Raw genomic sequence first — 22,204 nt, 5'->3', positions numbered from 1 at the left:
GGGTGCTAAGGAGATCTAACACTTGACCACAGCAGCATCCCCTCCCTTCTCTCTAACCTTAGACCCACATTGCTGGTCTCTCACCCATCAGTCGTGCCTCGCGTTGTTATTTAAATTGTGGGCAATAAGTTCACGGTCGTAGCCATCACTGTGCCTTACCTTGCGCCTTCGCCTTTGCCTTTTCTGACGGGGAAATTTCCTCTCTTAATTTTCCTGTTTCTTCCCCAAAGAGGAGAATCTTTGCCTCTAGGGCACCGAATGTAATCTTCCTTAATGACTTTCGGGTGGGGGGTCACAGATTCACGTGTTTACAGAAAGAGGCCAGGCAGGATATGTGGATTGTGACAGACAATAGGGAGTGTTTGGGGAATGTGGTAAACTGGAGAGCTGAGCCCTGTGGGGCCAAAATCAGACTTCTGAAAAGTACTGTGTGGGGCGGCGCGGGCAGCCTCAGCCACGGACGCGCCCCTGGAGAAGGTCTGCGGGGCGGGGAAGGGGGGGGGCGCGGCGGCGCGGCGGCCCGAGGCCCCCGCCTCCGGGGCTGCTGTTCCCCAGTCGCGAGCGGCCATTGTGACTGGGGAGGGGGCCGGGGGCTAACGGGCCCGCCTGAGAGGACTGGCCGCGAGGGCGTCCCTGTGGCGCCCGCCTCTGGGGCCTGGTCACGTCACGCGGCCGGGGGTCTCGGGGGTCCCGCGGGCGGCCCGGAGCCCAGGAGCGGGCGCGGGGCCGACCTCGGCGCCTGCGGGAGCTCGGCTCGCCCGCCCTCCCGGATGACCGAGCTGACCTGCGGCCCCAGAAGCGCCTGACATGAAGCCCCGGTGGTTCGGGGAACAGCTACAGACCTGCAGGTTGGTTGTCTGCGGTCTCTGAGGTAGGCAGGGAGCTAGCAGGGCAGCGGCTTTCGGCCCGCAGCGCGCCCCGGAGTCAGTCACCTGGGGCCTGCGGTAAAAACCCGGACCCTCGGCCCTCGGGTCGGCTCCGCGGCGGGGGCGGGCCCCGCGAGCTCCCCACGTGAGCCCGGCGCGCGCCGGGTAAGGCCCCCGCGGGCAGGAGAGGCGGGGCTTCTGCCGACCGCGAACTCCGTCCTGCGGCGGCGGCTGCCCCGCAGCTTTCCGGCTCCGCGTCTCCGCGGCGAGGAGAGGCCCTCGGGTAGGTGGGGAATCCGCTGGTGGCAGCGTCTTCCTCTGGTTTCCCCTCGCGGGAACAGCAGCGGGAGGCACCGGGCTGATCGCTCTGGCCTGTGGAATGGATTCTAATGGTCTCTAACTTAGGGCTCGTCAATGAGAACCGACGCCTGACTTTCTTCATGGATACTTTACCTTCATACCCTGACTTTCTGCCCTCCCTCCAAGTCCTTCTTTCTCCTCAAGCTTGGGCGTCTGCTTGTCCAGACCCAAGGTTTCATCTATGTGGATATCAGGAGCAATGCTAGTGTTTTTAAGACGGCTTTATGTTAATTTTGAACTGGCAGAAAGAACATATTTTGTCACTTTTTCAATGCAGCAGCTGCTGTAGATTTGTTCCCTTGTCACTGCAGAGTTGAAGGGAGTAATTGTGTAAGTTGAGCCAGATGTCTTCATGTGCACACAGTGGTATAGCCTACGCCTGGGCTGTTTCTTGGGTGGAAGGAATCAAGAAAGGATAAAGATAATATGTTGTTCTTCCATAGCCTCTGTGGTGAACGTTACATGTTTTTCTGGCTGGGAATAAGGTTTTTCCAGGCTTTTGATTAGCAGTGTCTACCTTTTGGTACCTTGAGTTTCAGTCTAACTCAGTGATTCAGTGATTCTCAATCACTGGGCAGTTTTGTTCCCAGGGGACATTTGGCCAATGTCTGGATACATTTTTGGTTGTCACAGCTTGGGGTTAGGGAAGGGCTGCTGGCACCTAGTGGGTAGAGGCCAGGACAAAAAAACCAACCAAACAAAAAGAACCAGTACTGTGTGGGTCAAAGAAATCTCCTCTGTGAGCACTCTAAGATCAGGGGACCATCAGTTGATGGCAGCTACCAGTCACTAGAAACAAGCCAGAAAGACTTGTCAACTTTTCACTCTTCACCCTGCAGTAATGCTCCCCCGAGACTGTGTGACTGCTTAAATGGAGGAGGGGGAGAAAATGCCCACTGGAAAACAGAATGTAGGTTACTATCTTAAAATATTATCCTGCTGTATCCTCACTTGGCTCGGGTAGAAACTCATCTTGGGCCAGACTGCATAAAATTGCTATAGAGGCACAATCACTGGCTCAAACAAAAGCTGCCTTTGACCGTTGAGGGAGGAGAGTCTGGGTCAGAAGGATCAATTTTCTGATGAATCAGTGAACAACTCTGAGTGGAACTAATCAGGCTCGTGTTGTGTCACCCTTTGTTTATAACCCATGGTTGAGTGATTTGAAATCTGACTACCCCTACCCCCACCCCCTGTGATTTTCCCACCTCTTCATTTTGCTTTCCTAACATGTATGCAAACACACTGCTTGTATATGCGCACACAGAAAGAGTAAGAGGATGTAGAAAAGTGCATTTTAGGGATAAGAAGCTCAGAGAGATGCTAGAGGCTTCCTGGACAGGGCTGGAAACAAAGGAAGATGCAAAAGGATGACGACCAGTGGAAGGAATTTAGCTCTCTCTGCCTCCAGGGAAATCAGGGAGGTCTCAGGGAAACAGCCCTGGGTAACAAATTAGCTCCTCGGCTATTGTAAATAGTTCCATTTCTAAAATTTCATTTTATATTTGTTGTTACTCTGTTGCTGGTATAGAAATAAGAAGAAAATTTGTATACTAATGTGACTGTTCCAGTGTGCCTGGGCTTTTGGGGGAAAGAGGATCATATGGGCCACATGACCTACCTCAGGCTCCCCAGAAGCAGAGGGATTCTGGTGCAAGCGATTTTCTGAGGCGGGGGTGGGGTGCTGTCAGGAGAAACCTTTAAGAAAGTGAGGTAAACAGGATGAAAGAGAAGGCAGAGCTGCAAGTCTAGCCTCAGCCTGATGCCCCCTGGACTCTGGAGAGGGCACTGATGTTATCCCATCTTGTAATCCAAGCAGTGGAGCCTGCCTTCTGTACCCCTGTATCCATCAGTTAATTGACTGTGGCTGCTTCCAAAGGGATAGCATAGTTTCTCAAGCATTTGTGGGCAGGGTGATTCAAGAGAAGGGGCGGGCTAGGACTGCTAGCAGCCACCATTCACAGCAGCCAGGGGATGGTGCACTGCCCGGGCAAAGGGGTCTGGGCAGAGCACCATGTGCATCCATGGCACCTGGTGTGGGTAAGGTGTGCACCCAAGAGCAATCAGCCATTGAGAGAGGGTGGGGGGTGAGGTGGACCTGAAGGTCTAGACGTGATCAGGGGCTGTTTCCAGAGGAAAGCAAACAGAAGAGTGAAGAGCAGCTACACCAAAGGGTGTCCAGTGTGTCCACTTAAATCACCTCCACTGAAAATGCCCTTCTGCTCAGGCACTGATATTACTTGCCCGACTTCTCTCTGTACATGTTTGAATTTGTGACCCCAGGTCAAACCCCTTAAGGAAGATTTATGTTCGGTGTCTAGGTCCATACCCAGAAGTGGACTCCATAGGTCATTGGGTATAAATGTGTTCAGCTTTTTTTAGTAGACATTGCCAGAGAACATATCAGAATGGTTGTATATCTGATCCTGCTTTTAGCAACGTATGAAGGTTCTAGTCGCCTCACATCCTTACCAGAACTTAGCATTGTCTGTCTTTTTCACTTTAGCTATTCCGGTAGACAAGTAGTATTCTCTCACAGTGGTTTTAATTTGCATCCCTCTGATGACTAATGAAGTCAAATACCATTTTGTGTATCTTTTCCTTACTGTGTTATGGGAATTCTTTATATATTCTGTATATGAGTCCTTTGTCAGATATATGCCTAATAAATGATATATATAAAAATAAGATAGATAGGCATAGATATAGGTATACAGACATACACACATATACACAAACATACAAACACATACAGATATGTAGAGTAGGAGAAGATACATACGATTTATATATAAATATATTTATTATATATTATATAAATTTATATGTAATGGCATTAAATATTTATATTAATTAAACTATTAAATGAAATAATATAAATATAATTATATATATTACATACATTTAATGTTATATATATAAATCACACATATCTTCCCCCTCTCTGTGGCTTGCTTACTTTCTCATTTTTCTGAATGACACTTCTTAATGAATACAGTTAAATTTAATTTAGTTCAATTTATCAATTTTTCCTTTATATTTAGCATTTTCTGTGTCTTATTTAGGGAATCTTTGTCCATATCATGGTGGACTAGGTAGTTTTTCCAAAAAGCTTTATTATTTTACCTTTCACATTTAGCAATACAGTTCATCTGGAAAGTATTTTTTGTGTCATGAGTTAGAAGTTGAGGTTTTTTTTTTTTACCCTCTATGGATAGCCAATTATTCAGCACTGTTTATGGAAAAGACCATCCTTTCCCAAATGGACTACTGTTGTGCCATCTGTCATAATCAGATGATATAATATGTATGGGCCTATTTCTGGACTCTGTTCTCTTTCATTGGTTTATTTGTTTATACGTTGCCAATATCACACCATCTTAATAACTACAGCTCTATACTAAGTCTTAGGGTGACTGATTTGTCCTGGTTTTCCCAGTACATTTTGGTCAAACCCCCTCCCCCCCACAACAGTTTTACTGAGATATAATTGACATGTAACACTGTATTAGTTTAAGGTATACAACATAATGATTTGATATATCTAACTTTCTATGTTTTGAAACTCAAAGTATCGCATCTCAGAAAACCCCTCAGTGCCTGGCAAACTAGAACAATTGGTCACCCTGGTAGATAGTGATATCTGATGACAAAGACCTTCCAGCTTTCTCTTCCTCAAAATTGCCCCAGCTATTCTTCATCTTTTGCTTTTCTTTATATATTTTAGACTCAGCTTATCAATTTCCACACACACACAAAGTCTTCTGGGATTTACATTGAGATTGCACTAACCTATAGATACTTTGAGGAAATTAGCTGCACCTTTTGCATTATATTTATTCCTACACAGTAGTTTTTTGATGCTATTGTAAATAGTACCATTTCTAAAATTTCATTTTATTTTTGTGGTTATTGTGTTGCTGGTATACAAATAAGATGAAATTTTGTATACTGACCCTCCTCACTACATTGCTGAATTCACTTATTAATTGTAAGTTAATAGATTTTTTCAATATTATATGTATACCATTACACCTTCTGTAAAAAATGGTAACTTTTTTCTTCCTTTACAGTCTTTATGCCTATTATTTTACTCTTTTGACTTACTGTGTTGGAAAACTGTAGTGCAATGTTGAATAGAAGTGGTGATAGTGGTTACACAATTATCCCTTAATTTGATCCTCTGGAAGATATGGTTCTTTAACTTAAACATTTTTTTTCTGAGGGAAACAATTTTATATACTGTGGCCAATGAATAGTTTCATGGCAGGTGGGTCTAATTGTGCCCCTCCTTTTATACTATTGTAAAATAGAAATACCCCTAACTGATGCCCAATGAGATGACATTCACATTTACCCATTTGGTGCTGAAGTTGAGATTAAAGCCTGTGTTTCCTGAGAAGCTTCCCCATGACCACATCTGCTGGTTTTTGTTTGCCTGGCATCCCTCTCTCATTCTTATCGCCTCTTTGTTCCTTCTCCATTCCAACCAAGGGATTCCAGGGAGCTCCCTCTCACATTACTCCATCTCCCAGGCTCCCAGGCCATGAACTGGGTCCATCAATTTATTTCTCCCAAAATTCAAATGGAAGGCTCCTGAAGTCTCGGGAAATGCCCCGAGAATGGGCCTAGGGTGATGGTGATCTGGAGCTCACCAGTTTGCTGTCCTTCCAAAGGTCATGGTCTCTAGCTCTTCCCTCAATTTTGGAACTAGTCCAGAATCCTCTTTCCAATGAACTCCCTTTTCCTCTTACTAAAGTCAGTTTCTATTGTATGTTAATCAGAGAATAAATATACTACTCCCAATTCTCTTTACTTCACCACCAACACTGAGCAAAATGGAAACATATATTTAAGGATTTAATTGTATTCTATTTGTTTATATTTTACTTATTATATACATTTTTCTTAGTTAACTCAAAATTAGTAACTGCATATTAAAACCACAACTGTGAATTTCTTTTATTGCATATTTATAATTTGAGTCCATGTATCCCAGGTTCATTTATCCTAAGAGATAGCTAGATATCTAGAAAAAAAAAATTTTTTTAAATTTGTGTCCCTTTGAATCCTCTATTCTGGAGATAGGTACACTTTTCTGTAAAGAGCCAGATAGTAAATATTTTAGGCTTTGTGTACCATATAGTCTCTCTCATAGCCACTCAACTATTATTGTAGCCATAGACAGTACATAAATGAATGGTTCTGGCTGTGTTCTAATAAAAGTGGACACTGAAATTTGAATTTCATATAATTTTCATGTGTCATAAAATATTCTTGTTTTGAGTAAAAAGAAAAAAAAACTTCCAAAGGTCAAAACAATTCTTGGTTTTCAGGCCATACAAAAAAAAGTGGTGGCCAGCTTTGTTCCATGGGCCATTGTTTGCCAAACCCTCCTCTAGTTACCCAGTTGACTAGACATTATTGAACAGAAGAAATACTGATTTATGAAATTGAGATTATAAATAATAAGGATTATTTATGGAATACATAGCAACTTTTTTGTCTCCTGCACTGATAGACATGTATGCAAGGATATGACTATAAAGTATTAACTGGGTACGATTTTCTTATTTCCAGGAGTTCTTCATAACGTAAGAGAATGCAGAAAAATCATACTATATGCTAAACTTCTTGATAGTTGTTTCTTGACTATCTAACTTTGAAATATACTAATTAAACATATTGTTAGCGCAGAGTCAAAGAAAATTAGGGGCTTTAAAGATATAAATCACCTAGTCACTAACTGTCATAACGATGCCTTGTTTGAATAGCAATCGATACTTCGCAAAAATTATAGTTCCATATATTATCTCTTAAGAGCCACACAACAACCCTGGAGGTAGAAAGGCAAGGTATTATTATCCTAATTTAAGGGAACGGTGACCTGCCCATGATTACACAAGAGACAAGGGAGTGAGAGGAACATTTTGGTCATACCACCAAATCATAGTCAGAGTTGTTTCCAAGTAATATAATGATACAATCATGCAATTCAAGAACTGGGTAATGAGTAAATCCTGCTTCACCAGCAGATAAACACACAATGCCTCACCATAGGGATGTCTCTGGTTTGCCAATGCAAGCCCCACGTGTCCAGATCAGTTGGGAAATACAGACCTCCCCTTCTCTTCAGCTGGCTCCACTTCCTTCTCCTATGTTGAGGAGTCACAGGGATCAGCCTTCCAGGCTGATAGCTCTGGAAGCTGTTACCCTACCTGCTGTAATATCTGGGAGCCTAGTGTCGCTGCTGACTCTGGAACAGTCCAAAGCTCTGCCCTTGGAAAGCAATGCTCTTGTCAACTTGCTACCCACAGGATTTGAGCGCCATGTCCTTATATCTTATACTTGTGCCCCAGTCTGAGATATTAACACCCCAACTCAGACCCCAGCTCTAGGTGTCAGGGAGAGCTTCAGCTTCCCCTCCTTCGCTTGCCTATGGGCTCACAGGCCATCTGAAAGAAGTGATTTGGATTGAGCTCCCTCTCCTCACTGCCTGTTACAGGTGCATTTCCCCTCATTGTTCCACAGAAAAGGAAGATGCTCCTTTTCTTGGGATTACACATTTGGGCAAGTGCACCCACACTAACTGGCTCAGGGATCCCAGTACTACAGTTCTCTGGATTCATTCACTCAGTCTCTTCCCCAGGGAACAAGTCAGGTACAGAAATAAACCGCCCTAAAGCTTTTATTATGCATATATGTATGTATGTATGTATTGATTTAAATTTTAACTTCCTATTATGGCAAATTTAAAACACACACATAAAATAGAGAATACAGAATTATACCCCACCTCTTGCATACACCCACCACTCAGCTTTAACACTTATCAACACTCACCCAATCTTGTTTCATTTGTCCTGCTACTCGCCGCTATCCTCTAGAGTATTTTAATGACAGTCCTGGATATCATAGAATTTCATCCTTAAACTAGTCATTAAATGTCTGTAATAGACAAAAGACTTTTCAAAAACACAACCACACATATGCTTGTGACAATATCATTATGACACTGAAAAAATTATTTAACTGTTAAAGTAATAATAATTCCTTAATATCATCTAATATCTAGTCTTTGATAGAATTTCCCCCATTGTCTCAAAAAGTCTGTTTATAATTGATCTGTCACATCAACACCCACATACTAGATTTGGTTGTTAAGTGTCTTAAATATCTTTTGATTTATTATGGTAATTTATTTGTTGATAGAATCCTGTCATATGACCTGTAGAACTTTCCACGCTTTGGGGTAGGTTGATTGTATCTTCTTGGTGGTGTTTGACACTTTCCTATATTGTTCATTCTCCCTTCTCCTTATAAACTGATAATTATGTTTATAGGCTTGTTTGGATTCAAACTGAAAATATCTTGGGGAGTGGCAAAAATACCTCACAGGTGATTCAGTACCTTTTCAATTGCACCACTTTGGGATGTGTATGATGTGTGACTGTTCAACTCTTAGTGATCCATCAATCTTTCATTTAAGTCGTTTTAGCAGCCATTGATGATTATTACTAAAATCTGTATTTTTCTCTGAGTTTCTAAAATAATGATTTGTTAATCATTCCTTTTACATTTAGCAGTTGGAAATATTTTATACAAAAAAACTTTTCCTTAACAACTCTTTGGCTACTCCAAACTTTTGTACAAGAAAGGCAGAAAAAATGTTTATTCTTCCTCTTTATTTACTAATTGCCTTTAATGTATAATTTAGCAACTTACTATTGCAACTTCAAGGTGACTTTCAAGTTCTTTCTTAGTATTGCTATAAACTTGTGGATGTTAACATCACCGATGTGATAAATGATTTAGAATATGTTCTATACACAATGGCGAGCCACTACAGGCAGTTTCCAACTTTCCAACATAAAACATACCTGCAAATATATCTAAAAATCAAACAACAAACTTTGTTTTAGGAAAAACTCTTTCCTACAAAGCTAAAAAGTAAGATCAAAATCTTTAAACATACCTATAATGTTTAGCTACCAGATTCAACAATGAGTATTTCCAGGACTCCGTGCTTGTTCTCTGATTGTCTTCCTTTCTTCACTCAGTTTACTGGCCTTCATTTCAGGAATGTTTGCTTGTCTGGTTGAGGCTAGAGGTTCACTGCTTCTGGCCCACTTAATGATTTCATCTTTATATCATTCAAGTTACACTTATAAGGTACACTTTATATATATATACACTTTATATATATATATTTTTTTGTAGGAGGAAGTAATTAGTTTTATTTATTTACTTATTTTAAGTGCTGGTACTAGGTATTGAACCCAGGACCTCAGCCATGCTAAGCATGCATTATACCACTGCTCTATACCCTCCCCACAAGACCTATCTTTCTTTTTTTTTCCTATTTTTTTTAAAGACCTACCTTTCTTATAACTAATACCTGCACTTTCATTTTTGTAAAGTAAGAGCAAGTACATACCCAAATAACTGAACACTGCTCTAATCATTGAAAACTACCATGTGGACAAGGACGGGGATGAGGCTCAAACTGTAGCACTGACCAACAGTGAGTGCCACCGGGTGAGAGTTCAACATGCTTGTTAGCTGATGTACCAAGGCCAGAATTTAATCTGTAAAAGGAGGGTTAGGTGTTTTGATAGGGAATGCATGGAACTGTTACTGTCTGTGACATGCTGGATCTGCTGTCAGCTTAGTCATTGTAGCTCCACTAGATAGTTAGCTAGTTAGTTAGTTATTTCGTTCGTTCGTTCTAGGAGGGCAGGAGCCTCATCTGTATTGTTCATTTACTCCCAGCATCCAGGACATGGTTGTTCAAACATAAAAGAACAAATGATGTATGCCAAGCAAGAGAAAAATCTACAATGGTTTTGAGCAATGAGAATCATAATTAGATCTATTTTTCAGTTGTATCTGTTGCATATTTTGACTCTGGGGAATTGGTATGATAAACCATTTTTTCTTTAAAAATTAACTTATCTGAGACAGATGTAGTACACTTCATCTACGAATATTTTGAAAACTAAACAATCCATCAAACCACTGATAATTCCATTCCTTAAGGTTAACATTTGAGTGTCTCTTTTAGTAATTCTCCCTGTGTGATATTAACAATGTTGGAATCATCTAGAACATAGTTTAGTAACATACTTTTAACATTTAAATACATTGTTAACACTATCCTATGTCACCTTCTTCTACCATAGGACGTTTAAAAGTAACCAGACTGAAATCCAATTTTCAAACAGGAAATTCTGATCAACAGGAGCATAGAACAGGGATTCTGATTAGAACTGTGCTTGTTAATAACAGCAGGCTATTCCATGGCACACACAGCTCCAGGATGTGAGCTTAACTTCAACAACTATTCATTTAGTTTGCTTTGATTTTCCGCCAGTCTTATGACCAACTTGAAGCATGTCCTAGGACAGAGAATGTTATGTTTGGTGTCCAGGGAAGCAGCAAAGTGGAGGAACTGCCCCAAATTCCAGACTAATAGACAGAGTCAACATTCTCTTTATCCTAAACTTATCTATTTACTGCAGCAAATTTTGAACTAAAATGTCAAAAATGCCACGTAAGTTAGGTCAAACATCTTGTGGGCAAAGTAACCTGTTAGTATAGAAAGGAATGGAAATGGTGAAGCTGAAAAGAAAAGATGTATCTCTAGATACATTTTGCTTTCAAGATTCTATACTAGGTAAGTGCCCTTCTATAAGATAAATTAGAGCTGATTCATAGTCACTTGCTTCTGCAGAGGTTTCCCAAGCATCTTTGCTAGCAGCCACCCTGCCCCCAGGGTATTAAGGGCAAATAAATATGTTTCAGGCAGACTGACAATAGGAAAGAATTGCAGGACAAGAAATTACCTGCAATACCTAGGTGGGAGTATCCTGGAAAGTGATGTACTAAAATACTGACCCTTCCAGCTGGTTAACTTTGAGATTCATGCATATGCTTTTGGTCATGTTCATTCATCAATGACAAGTGAATACATGACACGATTCAGGGGTAAATGCAGTATTGTGTACAGAATGGGAAGCCATTAAAAGTGAATGCCAACAGCATTGCTGACTTTTTTTTAAAAAAAAGCTTAATGCTTAGGTCTTTGAGTTACTAGGTGTAGTATGTATTGTTTTTTGACCATCAGTATTCATTTTCTTATTTTGGTGACAGTGACCTACTTTTTTTCTTCCTGGAACCACTCCTCTTCTATAGTCCATGCTCTTTGGGTGAACCAGAGGTGAAGCATGACTCATACTTGGCCAGTCACAGCACAGAATTTTCTAGGTACAGTAGCTTGTTAAGGGGGGCGGGTAATCCATGTTGGTTCAACTGGTGAACCAAGGACCATTGGGAAGGATCACTTTTTTTGGACTTGGACTGGGGTGGATGGCGACTTGAGTTGTTGGGAACTGTCCTGCAATCACATGAAGTCTGAGTATAAAGCTAATAATTAGGAGGAGAGCTGAGCCTCCTTCCTCCAAAGAAAGCTCTCTTTTATTTGTGTGACCTGAAAATGGGCATGAGTGGCAACAGACTGAAAATTTTAACTCTACCTTTATTTTCACAGGACAGCAACAAGTGTCCAAATTAAATATTTATAAGAAAATTGATTCTTCGTAACAACAACAAACTACATTTGAATAATTTATTTTATTATATGAGCCTTGTAAAATGTCTAGGGATATGGCACTGTGGAGTGTATAAAAGAAAATAGATCTTTTCTCAAGAAATGTTATTATCTGCTTGGGAAGACATGACCAACAATAAAAAAACAAGACCTGGCAGAACACTCTTGGACATAAATCACAGCAATATATTTTTTGAATCAGCTCCTACAGTAATGGAAATAAAAGCAAAAATAAACAGATGGGATCTAATAAAATTTAAAAGCTTTTACATAGCTAAGGATACCATCAACAAAATGAAAAGACAGCCTACAGAATGGGAGAAAATATTTGCAAATGATGCAACTGACAAAGGTCTAATTTCTAAAATATACAAACAGTTCACACACCTTAATATCAAAAAAATAAACAACCTGACCAAAAAACGGGTACAAGACCTAAAGACATCTCTCCAAAGAAAACATACAGATGGCCAACAAGCACATGAAAAGATGCTCAACATCACTAATTGTTAGAGAAATGCGAATCAAAACTATAATGAGATATCACCTCACACCAGTCAGAATGGGCATCATTTAAAAGCCTACAAATGAAAAATGCTGGAGAGGGTATGGAGAAAAAGGAACCCTCCTACACTGTTGGTGGGAATGCAAATTGGTGCAGCCACTATGGAGGACAGTATGGAAATTCCTCAAAAAACTAAAACTTACCACTCATGGGCATATACCTGGAGAAAAATATAATCTAAAAAGACACATGAACCCCAATGTTCACAGCAGCACTATTTACAATAGCCAAGACATGGAAACAACCCAAAAGTCCATTGACAGATGACTGGATAAAGAACATGTGATGAGTGTACACACACACACACACACACACACAAATGGAATACTACCCAGCCATTAAAAAGAATGAAATAATGCCATTTGCAGCAACATGGATGGACCTTGAGATTGTCATACTAAATGAAGCCAGAAAGAGAAAGAAAAAAACCATGTGATATCACTTATATGTGGAATCTAAAAAAAAGGACACAAATGAACTTATCTCCAAAACAGAAACAGACTCACAGCCATAGAGAACAAACTTATGATTACCAGGGGTTAAAGGGGGTGGGAAGGGATAAACTCGGAATTTGAAAATTGCACCTCTTGGGGAGTGACAGAAATATTAGCTATCTTGATTGTGGTGGTGGCTTCATGTGTGTATACATCTATCAAAATTCATCAAATTGTACATCTGAAATATATGTGGTTTACTGTATAGGAACCATACTACAATAGAGGTGTTAAAAAAAAACTCTTTAGAATGCAAGTGAATTGTAGACAGTAATGCATCTAAATATTCTGAATGGCAATCTAAAGTAACTGATAGCTACAAACAAAACCAGCCTAGGGCAAAAGCATGAGTAAGAGGCTTTAGGCTAAAGCAAATGAGTATTCCCATTTAATTCTCAAGGCATTGAACTTTGTATCCTAATCTTTAGGTGGATTCATACATTTGTATTTCTTACCTGAAAGTTTCCTCTGAATTATTGGTTTGTAGAATCAATTGCCTATTTGATATACCTACTTAGATGTCTAACAGGCATCACAAACTCACCCTGCCCCAAAAGTCTCTTCCTCCAAACTTGTTTGTATAGACTGCCTTCCAAATTTCATTAGATGGCAACCTCATCTTTCCAGTTAATCAGGTCTAAAACCTTAAGCATTATCTTTTCCCCCCACATCTTGAATCCATTCCACAAGCAAATCTTGCTGGCTCTGTCTTTAAAATTTATTTGTAATCTAACCACTTCTAGCACCACTACTATCTTGAGTTATTGCAATACTGGTCTTCTTGATCTCACCCTTGCCCCCTAAAGTCTATTAGACAATCCAGCTGCTGAAACCGCCTTCTCATTTTATTAGGAAACATTTAAAACATATAGCAAAGTTGAAAGATCTTACAGTGATCCATCTGTACACTCAGTACCTAGAATCTACCATTAACAGAACAGCCCTTTTAAAGATGACAGATTGTGTAGCTCCTCTGCTGAAAATTCCTCAACATTCAAAGAGGAAAAGCCAATTTCTTACCTCTGTCTACCAGACCCACCTTGCTCTGGTCCCTACAACCATTCTTCCCTCTTGTCCATGACTCTTCAGCCACACTGGCCTCCTCGCTGATCCTCCAACAGGGTGAGTACATTTTTGCTTCACGGCCTTTGCACCTGCTGTCCCTTCACTTGGGATGCTCTCTCCCCACATATTTGCATGGCCGCCTTTCCCTTTGGATCATCTCACTAAATGTCTTCTCTGACTCTTCCAAGTATCAGGTTGGACAACATTACTCTAGTGTCATCCTACCAGGCTGTACCACATGAACTTAATATTGTTCCAAGGTAAAAAAAAAAAAAAGATCAGTACTTTCATATGGTTCAAGCTAATAAAGTAGCAAGAGCACCCTACCCTTTTACTCTTACCTGGGTTCTGATATTCTTTTTGTAAATCAAAAAAAATTTTTTTAAGTACAGTTGATTTACAATGTTGTTGGGTTCCAATATTTTTGATAGTGCTTCTCACTTTCTTATGTATGATTTGTGTATTGTCTGTAAGGTCCTCAGAGACAGGGAGTCTGTCCATTTTGTCCACTGCTGTGTACTCAAGTGCACAGACCAGTACTTGGCCCATAGTGGGCACTTAGGATGTATTTATTTAAATAAAGAATGAATTCTTTACACTGAAGCCAGAGTGATGGTTTAAAAATACAAAGTCTGATCATGTCACCCCTATCACAAACCTTTCAATTTGTTTGCACTGCCTTCAAAACAAAGATAAGGATCCTTACTAAGTCTGTAAGGCCCTGCGGGGGGTGGGGGAAGGGACTTAGTTCTCTAGACTCATCTTATGTTATCTCCCTCATTTCCTTTTAGTCCCTGGGACTCTGCTTGTCCCATCATGAGGTCTTTATGTTCTTCCTTGCTCTTCCACCACTTATGGCACATAGTAAGGGCTTAGGAAGTATCTGGCACATAGTAAGGGCTTAATACTCATTTAAAAAATATATCCTGTTGTGTTGTTATGTTACTAGTGCCTAACTGGGTGCCTGGTACACAGTAGATGAGTAAGTTTGCAAAATTAGCTGTAATAGGAAGGCTGTTTGATTACTCATTTACAGTGAATATGCAATATAGACGAGCCATCACTTGATTATCTGTGATTAGGCATTTACACATAATTGATACCTACACGAAACCCCCAATTCTCCCCTCTCATCAACCTTTCCTCACCACTAAGACTGAAGAAAGTAAATTACACTTCTCTTTCCTTCGTTTGCTCTCTGATGGAGTAAAGGGTGAGCTGCTCTGGCTAGGAGAATCAATATGGAGCCAGAATTAGCCATAAGTGAGATCTGGCTTCCAAACCAACAGATCATGTCATTTTCATTTGGATAGTTAGATGTTTAGATTTTATTTTTCCGTCAAATGAGGAGCTTTGCATTTATTTTCTTTTACTTTAACAGCCATCTCTTTGAAAATGTTCCAGTGGTCAGAGAATGCATTAAAACACACACATACACAGGCTGTACAAATCGATAGATTTATTAGGGCAGGATGACATGGAACAGTGTAAGCAAAAAAAAAAAAAAAAAAGCAAAAATCTTACAAATAAATCACATTTAAGTGTGCTGACCTACAGAATTTTTTTTTTAGTGAACTTGTAATTCCTGACAAACATCATGGCAAGCTTATTGATATTGTCATTTACTAATTTAGGAAAAGGAGAAGAGCTAAATATAATAGAAATGAATTGCTGCAAAATGATGATTTTTTTGATATAACACATAAAAAGAAACTAAAAATCTAAAAAGAGCAAGATGTCAATTTCTTAGGTTTAATAATGTATTTTAGGTATGTAAGATGCTGCCAAAAGAAACTGGGTAAAGAGTACGCAGGACCTCTCTGTACTATTTTTGTAACTTCTTGTGAGTCTGTAACTATTTCTGAAAAAAAAAAAAAAAAAAAAAAAAAGGACGGCAAGAAAAAATAGTAAATCTAGATAAGAAAGTATTTTTGGAAAGAGAACTTAAAGCAAACATTCATAGTCAAAGACTGCTGCTTTGCTAGGTTTCCAAGGGTTTGTAAGGAGTTAACAAAAATTTATAAAATGCTTCCAAAGTGTGCCACACACACATTTTACTAATAAAAATAATGGGCTCTGAAAAGTAGCATCCTCTTTTTAATGTCTGAACTAGTGAAACATAGTATTGTGTTTACAAAATGAAGTTAATTTTGTGAAGACCACAAAAATGGGTGTTTGCTCTTGAGAAACGAAAATTTTTATTTCTTGACATCATCAAAGAAAAATGTGAAGGATCTGATATGAAATGAACCAAAATGTACAAATCCTCAAAACTGTATAAACACTTTCAGACTTTTCCTTTTTCTATTAGTATGTCCCTAGAGCAGCCAGCCCACACAGACCTGGAGGCATTCACATGTCAGAATATTCCATAAAGATCTGAGAACACATATTTTTGGCAGAAAGCAAGCACTTACTGTGCAGGGAAAGGCCACTTGTGAAACAACTCATAGTGATGCATTTCATCAGGATCTCCTTGCAATGACAAGACGTTAGCATCATACTTTACAACAGTCTTGGGAGCATTCAAAAGACACATGACATCATGAACTCATAAAACAAGTGGAATAGTTTTTTTTAGCAACAGATGGCAAATATCCAATAGTGGGAGAAGTAAAAACATAGAGAAATTCCAAAGTTGCCTCATACCATTTTACCTTAAAGTAGTTTCATCATAAAATTGTAAGAGCAACATAGAAATCTGCTAGGCTGGACACTTCATTTATATTTTCCTCTTAAATATTAAAGTACAGCCACATGGCATGAAGTAAAAGGGGGATTAGGGCCAGAAAGACTCGAGTTCAAATTCTGATTCTTTCTGCAACTAGTTTGTTACCTTAGGCAAGTCATAATTTCTCTGAATCTCAATGTCTTTGTTAATAAAATGGGTACAATAATCCTCACATCTCAAAGTTGGTCCTAGTACTGAAAGGGATAATATATTTAAGTGCCTGGCACAATGCTGTGCAAATAGTAGGTACTCACTAAGTGTGAGTACCCTTCCAGTTTTCTTAGAAGACACAGCAAACTCTTTCTGTTTGTTTGGTATGAGCCAAAACAAGTGGCTAAGGAGAAAAAAAAAAAAAGCAAGAGAATGGAATCCTGATATCCAAACAATCTCCATTAATTATGCAATTATATAAACTAATACTTAATAAACATTATTGGATTTATTGGTATTATTCAGGTACCTGAATAAGTTATCTCTTGCAAGTCTGCTTTTTATTTTACCTTTAACTGATTCAGCAAAACATGTCATTAATGCTTTATTCAGATCATAACATAGTATGATCGTTCAGGAAGATTAAGTTCCTCTTGATCGCAGGTAAAAGCCATAGTGTTAGTGTTTGCTCATGGTCTGAGAAAGATGACACAGAAGGGAAACAGTGAAAGGTTAAAGAAGTTGTCTTTCAAGGCTAATGGTCTGATAACTCTCCCTGCAATGAAGCATCTGTCGATATCTCACCACCTAGAGACCAAAGTTGCGTCATTCATGCCTTGAACCTCCCCTTGCAGTGCCATACCCTAGCCCTCATCAACTCCAAAGGGGTTAGCAAGCTTTCTGAAATCGCAGGAGTGGGCAGCACAGAAACAGCCCTTAGAACGCTTTAGAGACGGGGTCTTAACATGGAATCCGTGGGCTTATTCAAGTTCTGGAACCTATAGTCTTTAGATGTAAAGTTGTGTCGAAGTGTATTTCGTACCTTCTTCTCAGGAGGCTGCTCAACTCCCCTCTGGAGGTATTCTCTAACCATCCTATCCTGCCGAAGAGGTCTCGCTCACGTAATCTCTCATCCCCTAAGTGCATTTCCTGCGAAGCCTTACCATAATCTGTCATTAACTTGTTTGCCTGAATCTGTCTACCCCACTAGAAGACAATCTTCTCAAAGAGCAGGACCCTGGTATTTCTCCAGTGCCTTGAACCTGGTGGATCTCGACAGATATTTCGGAATTAATGACAGGTCCGTGTCTATCAGGTATTTAACGGACTCTATATTCCTCCCCCCTCGCCCCAGCATTCTTCTCCGGAAATCATTTCAAAATCACGCGTATGTATTTTGGAAATAAGGCTTTCAAGCATTTCAACCACACCCGCTCACCCGCCGTTGGCTGCCACTAGGGCCCACTTACCCAAGCCCACTTGGCGGAACAGATTAGAGGTGACCGGGACAGGTGCAGCCTTGAACGGGCACGCGCATCAATTTACATTCTCGGTCCCTGTCCTGGGGGCGGAAGGGCTGGGCAGGCCTCGCGGGCCCGGAGGAGCCACTCGAGGCTGCCCTGGCCTCCGCCCCCACCTCCGGCACGGTCTGGCAGCCCTTGGCGTGGGAACAGGGTGGCAGGGGCCTCTTCCCACGGGGCAGCGCGCAGCTGGCCGCGGGAGAACCGGGTACACCTGGCCCTCAGCCTGCCGGGATCAAGCCCAACCTGCCGCGCGCGCCGCCGCGCCCACAACTGCTTCCGGGTGAGAGGGTCGCCGACCCTGTGGCCCCGCCCCTCCTCCGCCTCCGCCTCCGCCGCCTCCCTCTCGGGCTGCGGCTCCTCCCGGGGGCCGGTTCCCGCTGTCTCAGCCGCGGCGCTGAGGGGACACCGGCGTGACTGACTGACCGGCCGCCGGCGCTGGGATCCGCCACGTCCAGCCCGGCCTGCCTGGCCGGGGACCCGGGACCGAGTCCGCACTCCGCGCCCCTCACCCTTCGCCCCGGCGGGCTCCGGGCCGGCGAGCCCCGGGCCGGCGAGCCGCTCTCCGGCCCTTCCCGGGCGGCGCCGCAGCCACAGCCCGCGCCCGGAGACAGGTAAGGGCCGCTCCTCCCTCTGGCCCGGGGGAGAGCAGGGAGCGGGACCCCCTTCCCGGCCTGTGCAGCCTGGCGAGGTCCGCGCTGTCGCCGACCCCTGCTGGGGGCCGGGCCCTCGGCGGGCCCCGGGGTCGGGCTCGCCCCCTGCCTGCAGCGTCCTCCGGCATCACTCCCGGGCTCCAACGCCCACCCTCTGTCCGCCAGAGGAGAAGCCGTTCCTCCTATTGTGGGAGAAATGAAATTGGGCCGCTGACCCTCCGCTTCGGGTGCTCGAGGCTCCTTCTTCCCGAACGCGGCACTCCCTCGGTTCTGTCCCCGGACCGGCACCCCGGGGAAAGGTGTCAGACCAGTGGAGGGCGTAGCATTTTTATGGAATTTTTTTCCCCCTTCCTCCTTGACCCGAACTGAAGTGCGGGCATAACAGGCGTTTGCTAGGAGTGTCAGGGTTAATGCTTGACTAATACAAGGTGTTATTCACACCCAGATTGTTAAATTACATAGCTCCAGCCAGGCCTGCTTCTCTTGCCTGTCGATATCCAGCAGGAAGCAGGAGGACCTGAGGAAACCCATCTCTTTTTCTTTCTTCGGAGGGAAAAAAGTTCAAGTGTTTGCTCTACTTTTTCCACCGTGGGAGATACAAATATGAGGCTGCGGCGACCTGGCTAGGGAAATACTGTATCCTAAACTTCAATTATTTGAGCTCATTTTTGCTGTTTCCATTTAATGATTCAGCATTTCTGCAGTAAACAGAAAAACTGTAGAGTAGGTTCATTGATTAAAAAGATGTATATTAGGATAATAGTGCCCATTACTTTTTTATGGTCTCACAATGGGAAGAGAATGTGGATGCAGTAATGAAAAATAGAAAGATGGAGAGCAGGGTGTGGATGGATCAGTTCTTAATCAGAGTTTGAAATAACATTATTTCAAGATATCATTTTAAGTGATGAATCTGTAGGGAAAGGTGCAGTTGTTGGAGAATGCAAAATGTTACAGGTAAGAGTTAGTTGGCAGGGACTTGAAATTTACTGTGGTTTGAAGCTCTTGAAGAATTAACCTCGTTTTAAGCAACATCATTGTTTGTTTAACACATCTGTAGAGATGATGACCCAGTATTATACCCAGTAGGGTAACAATTTCGGAAAGTGTGATTCATTTAGGAAGTTAGGTCACTCACTTTGTGAATCATTGATAGGGATCTTAAAATTTGAATAGAGGAAATCTAGAAGTTTGTTACTGCCTGTTTAATTAGATGCTTTCACTCATAGAAAGCATTAATACTTTCTTAGATTCATTGCTGGATATTTATTGTCACTAAGTATGATAAGGAAATAAAAAGTGAACTTTGGCAAAGTGGTTGGATTTGAGAGTTTGTTAGTTCCTAAGCGGGTTGTTGTGATTTTACCCATTTTTTGTCAGACATAGGAGGATAAATGAAAAAAGATAAATGTCTAGAAACAAACTAAGTGTCAGTGAAAAGGAGAGCTACCATCATTAAGGAAGGAAAAAAGTTCACTGAAAGAATCTGTGGTACATGAAGCAGTCTTTTGAGTGGAAGGCCTTACCCATTTTGCAAAATCTATCCTTAAAAATGTGGAATGAGACTACACTGAGTTCATATTTAAATTGTATTATAGAAGAAAGTGTGTATTGAAGTAGCGATTCATTACTGGAATGAATTCATTTAAAACTAGAAATAACTTTTCATTGCTGAAATGTAATTTGATCGTGTTGGGCTTTTCAAGTGTTGTTATGCAAAATGACTTTGAATCACAGAGTTCTTGATACTCTTAGCCTTGTTTTCTTCTTCTTTTTGGAATTGAGCTTATTTTTACCTTGATTTTGATTTATAAAGAACTTTAGTTATCAGTTGTCAGGTAATGGTGAGTTTATTCTGTTGGTCTTGCTTACTAAATTCCTTTATTCTTTGACTGAATTTTGGTGTCTTATTTCCGTGGATATCCATTCTTATATTCAGAGCGTTCCTAAATGTTGCTTTTGATTTTTGTCCAGCTAGTAGTGACTTAAGAGTTTCAGTTCCCAGTAAACAGAGATTCCCCTTTTGGAAAATCCCTTGTGGAAACCACCTGAACTGACAGTTTTGATGGCTGGATATGCAAGAGAATCCTTCTTAGATCAGGATTTACGCAACTTCATGATGAAGGAAAAAAGTGATATGGAGAATATATTTGGCAAAGTAGATTTCTTTTCTCTCAAAGTGAAAACAAAAACAGATCTTTACTAGAAATGAGAGGGAGGGAGGCATATCTTACAAAGCTCTTTGTGAATTGTTTACTCTGCTCCTAGTGTGAAAAGGAACGAAATTGATGATATATAGAAAAAAAAATTTCTCCCTGCAGCGTGCTGGGAATGTTGATGAGGATCATTTTAGAGGAAATAAAATCCTTCTGTCCTCATCATAGAAGCACTTTCCATTGCACCCACAAAGTGGAGGCTATTTCATAGTCTTTTCCTTTTAGATAGTTGCTTTTTCACTGGAGAATCTGAATGGAGAGATGGTCCTTTAAGTGGAAAAATGTACCACCTTATCCAGTTTGCAAATAAAGACTGTATGACCATCATTCAAAACTTAACTTTAAAAACTTCCAAAGGAAGGAATTGAGCAAAATTTACCCTGTGAGTAAAATAACTTTGCCTTTTTCTCCATTTTCCCCCATAAAACAATAGATGACACCATTAGAAATGATTTTTTTTGTGTTGCACATTGTACTTTCGCTTTAAAAACTGTTTGGCCTGCAGTCAATTAAGCCAGACTTAAAAGGAATCAAACATAAGGCTGCAAACTGGTTTTGTTGTAGGTTAATACTTTTTCATTTGTTCCATTCTTTCTTTCTTTCTTTTGGTGGGGGGATGGAGAGAGAACTCTGTTTCTTGGCGAAGGTCTGAGATTTGCTCAATATGTAGGCTTTTGTTTTGGTCCAGCGGTAGGACGAGCAGTTGATCAGATACAAGTGGTGAAGAGGGAAGAAAAGGCACACACAGAAGAATGCTTACTTCATGACTTCAGTAGATGTTTGTGGGACTTTTCAAAATTGATAACACATTTAAAAAGAAGATGTAATATGGTGAAAAGGAAGTTTCCTTTCCACAATAAACTTCTAGCATTCCCCCACGCCCTCCATAAGCCAAGCAACCACTGTTAATGGTTTCCTGTGTATCCCTCTCCGGATTTTCTCTGACATATGTAATCCACATACGTACGTTAGGGAGAAACGTCCTGTACCTTTCATTCGTACCCTTAATATGCCTTAGAGATCATTCTATATTAGCACAAATGTCCATCCTGCCTGGTGTAACCATAACTTGTTCATTTTACATAATTTATTTTAAGATTCCCTATTAACAGATATTTAGGTCATTTTTAGCTTTCTACTAACACTGCCATAATGAACAACCCAATATATGTCTTTGCACTAGTGTGGAAATAT

At 41.0% G+C, this 22,204-nt stretch overlaps 1 protein-coding gene and 2 long non-coding RNA genes across 10 annotated transcripts in view; 2 read left to right on the top strand and 1 right to left on the bottom strand.

Annotated features, from left to right (window-relative positions):
- LOC140686710 (uncharacterized) overlaps positions 1 to 1,118 on the bottom strand; it is a 28,546-nt gene extending 27,428 nt beyond the window's left edge. Inside the window, exon 1 of one of the 2 annotated variants that reach the window (XR_012060526.1) lies at positions 843 to 1,118. This is a non-coding gene — a long non-coding RNA (uncharacterized lncRNA). The remainder of the gene's footprint in view (positions 1 to 842) is intronic. The other variant, XR_012060525.1, reaches the window with a different exon arrangement.
- A 9,898-nt stretch (positions 1,119 to 11,016) lies between these two features.
- Positions 11,017 to 14,299, top strand: LOC140686711 (uncharacterized). The gene is made up of 2 exons (XR_012060527.1): positions 11,017 to 11,492; positions 11,776 to 14,299. It is a non-coding gene; the product is annotated as an uncharacterized lncRNA (long non-coding RNA).
- A 4,160-nt stretch (positions 14,300 to 18,459) lies between these two features.
- LRRFIP2 (LRR binding FLII interacting protein 2) overlaps positions 18,460 to 22,204 on the top strand; it is a 99,500-nt gene continuing 95,755 nt past the window's right edge. For 2 of the 7 annotated variants that reach the window (XM_072940981.1, XM_072940979.1), the window contains exon 1: positions 18,467 to 18,755. The gene's annotated coding sequence lies outside the window, so the exon portion shown is untranslated. Of the gene's footprint in view, positions 18,756 to 22,204 lie in introns of all 7 variants that reach the window. The other 5 variants (XM_072940985.1, XM_072940980.1, XM_072940982.1 and 2 more) reach the window with 5 other exon arrangements.

Source organism: Vicugna pacos, chromosome 17, assembly GCF_048564905.1.
Source record: "Vicugna pacos chromosome 17, VicPac4, whole genome shotgun sequence".
NCBI classification, from domain to species: Eukaryota; Metazoa; Chordata; class Mammalia; order Artiodactyla; family Camelidae; genus Vicugna; species Vicugna pacos.
The sequence above is the reverse complement of the archived record's forward strand: the minus strand, read 5'-3'. Positions and strand labels throughout refer to the sequence as shown.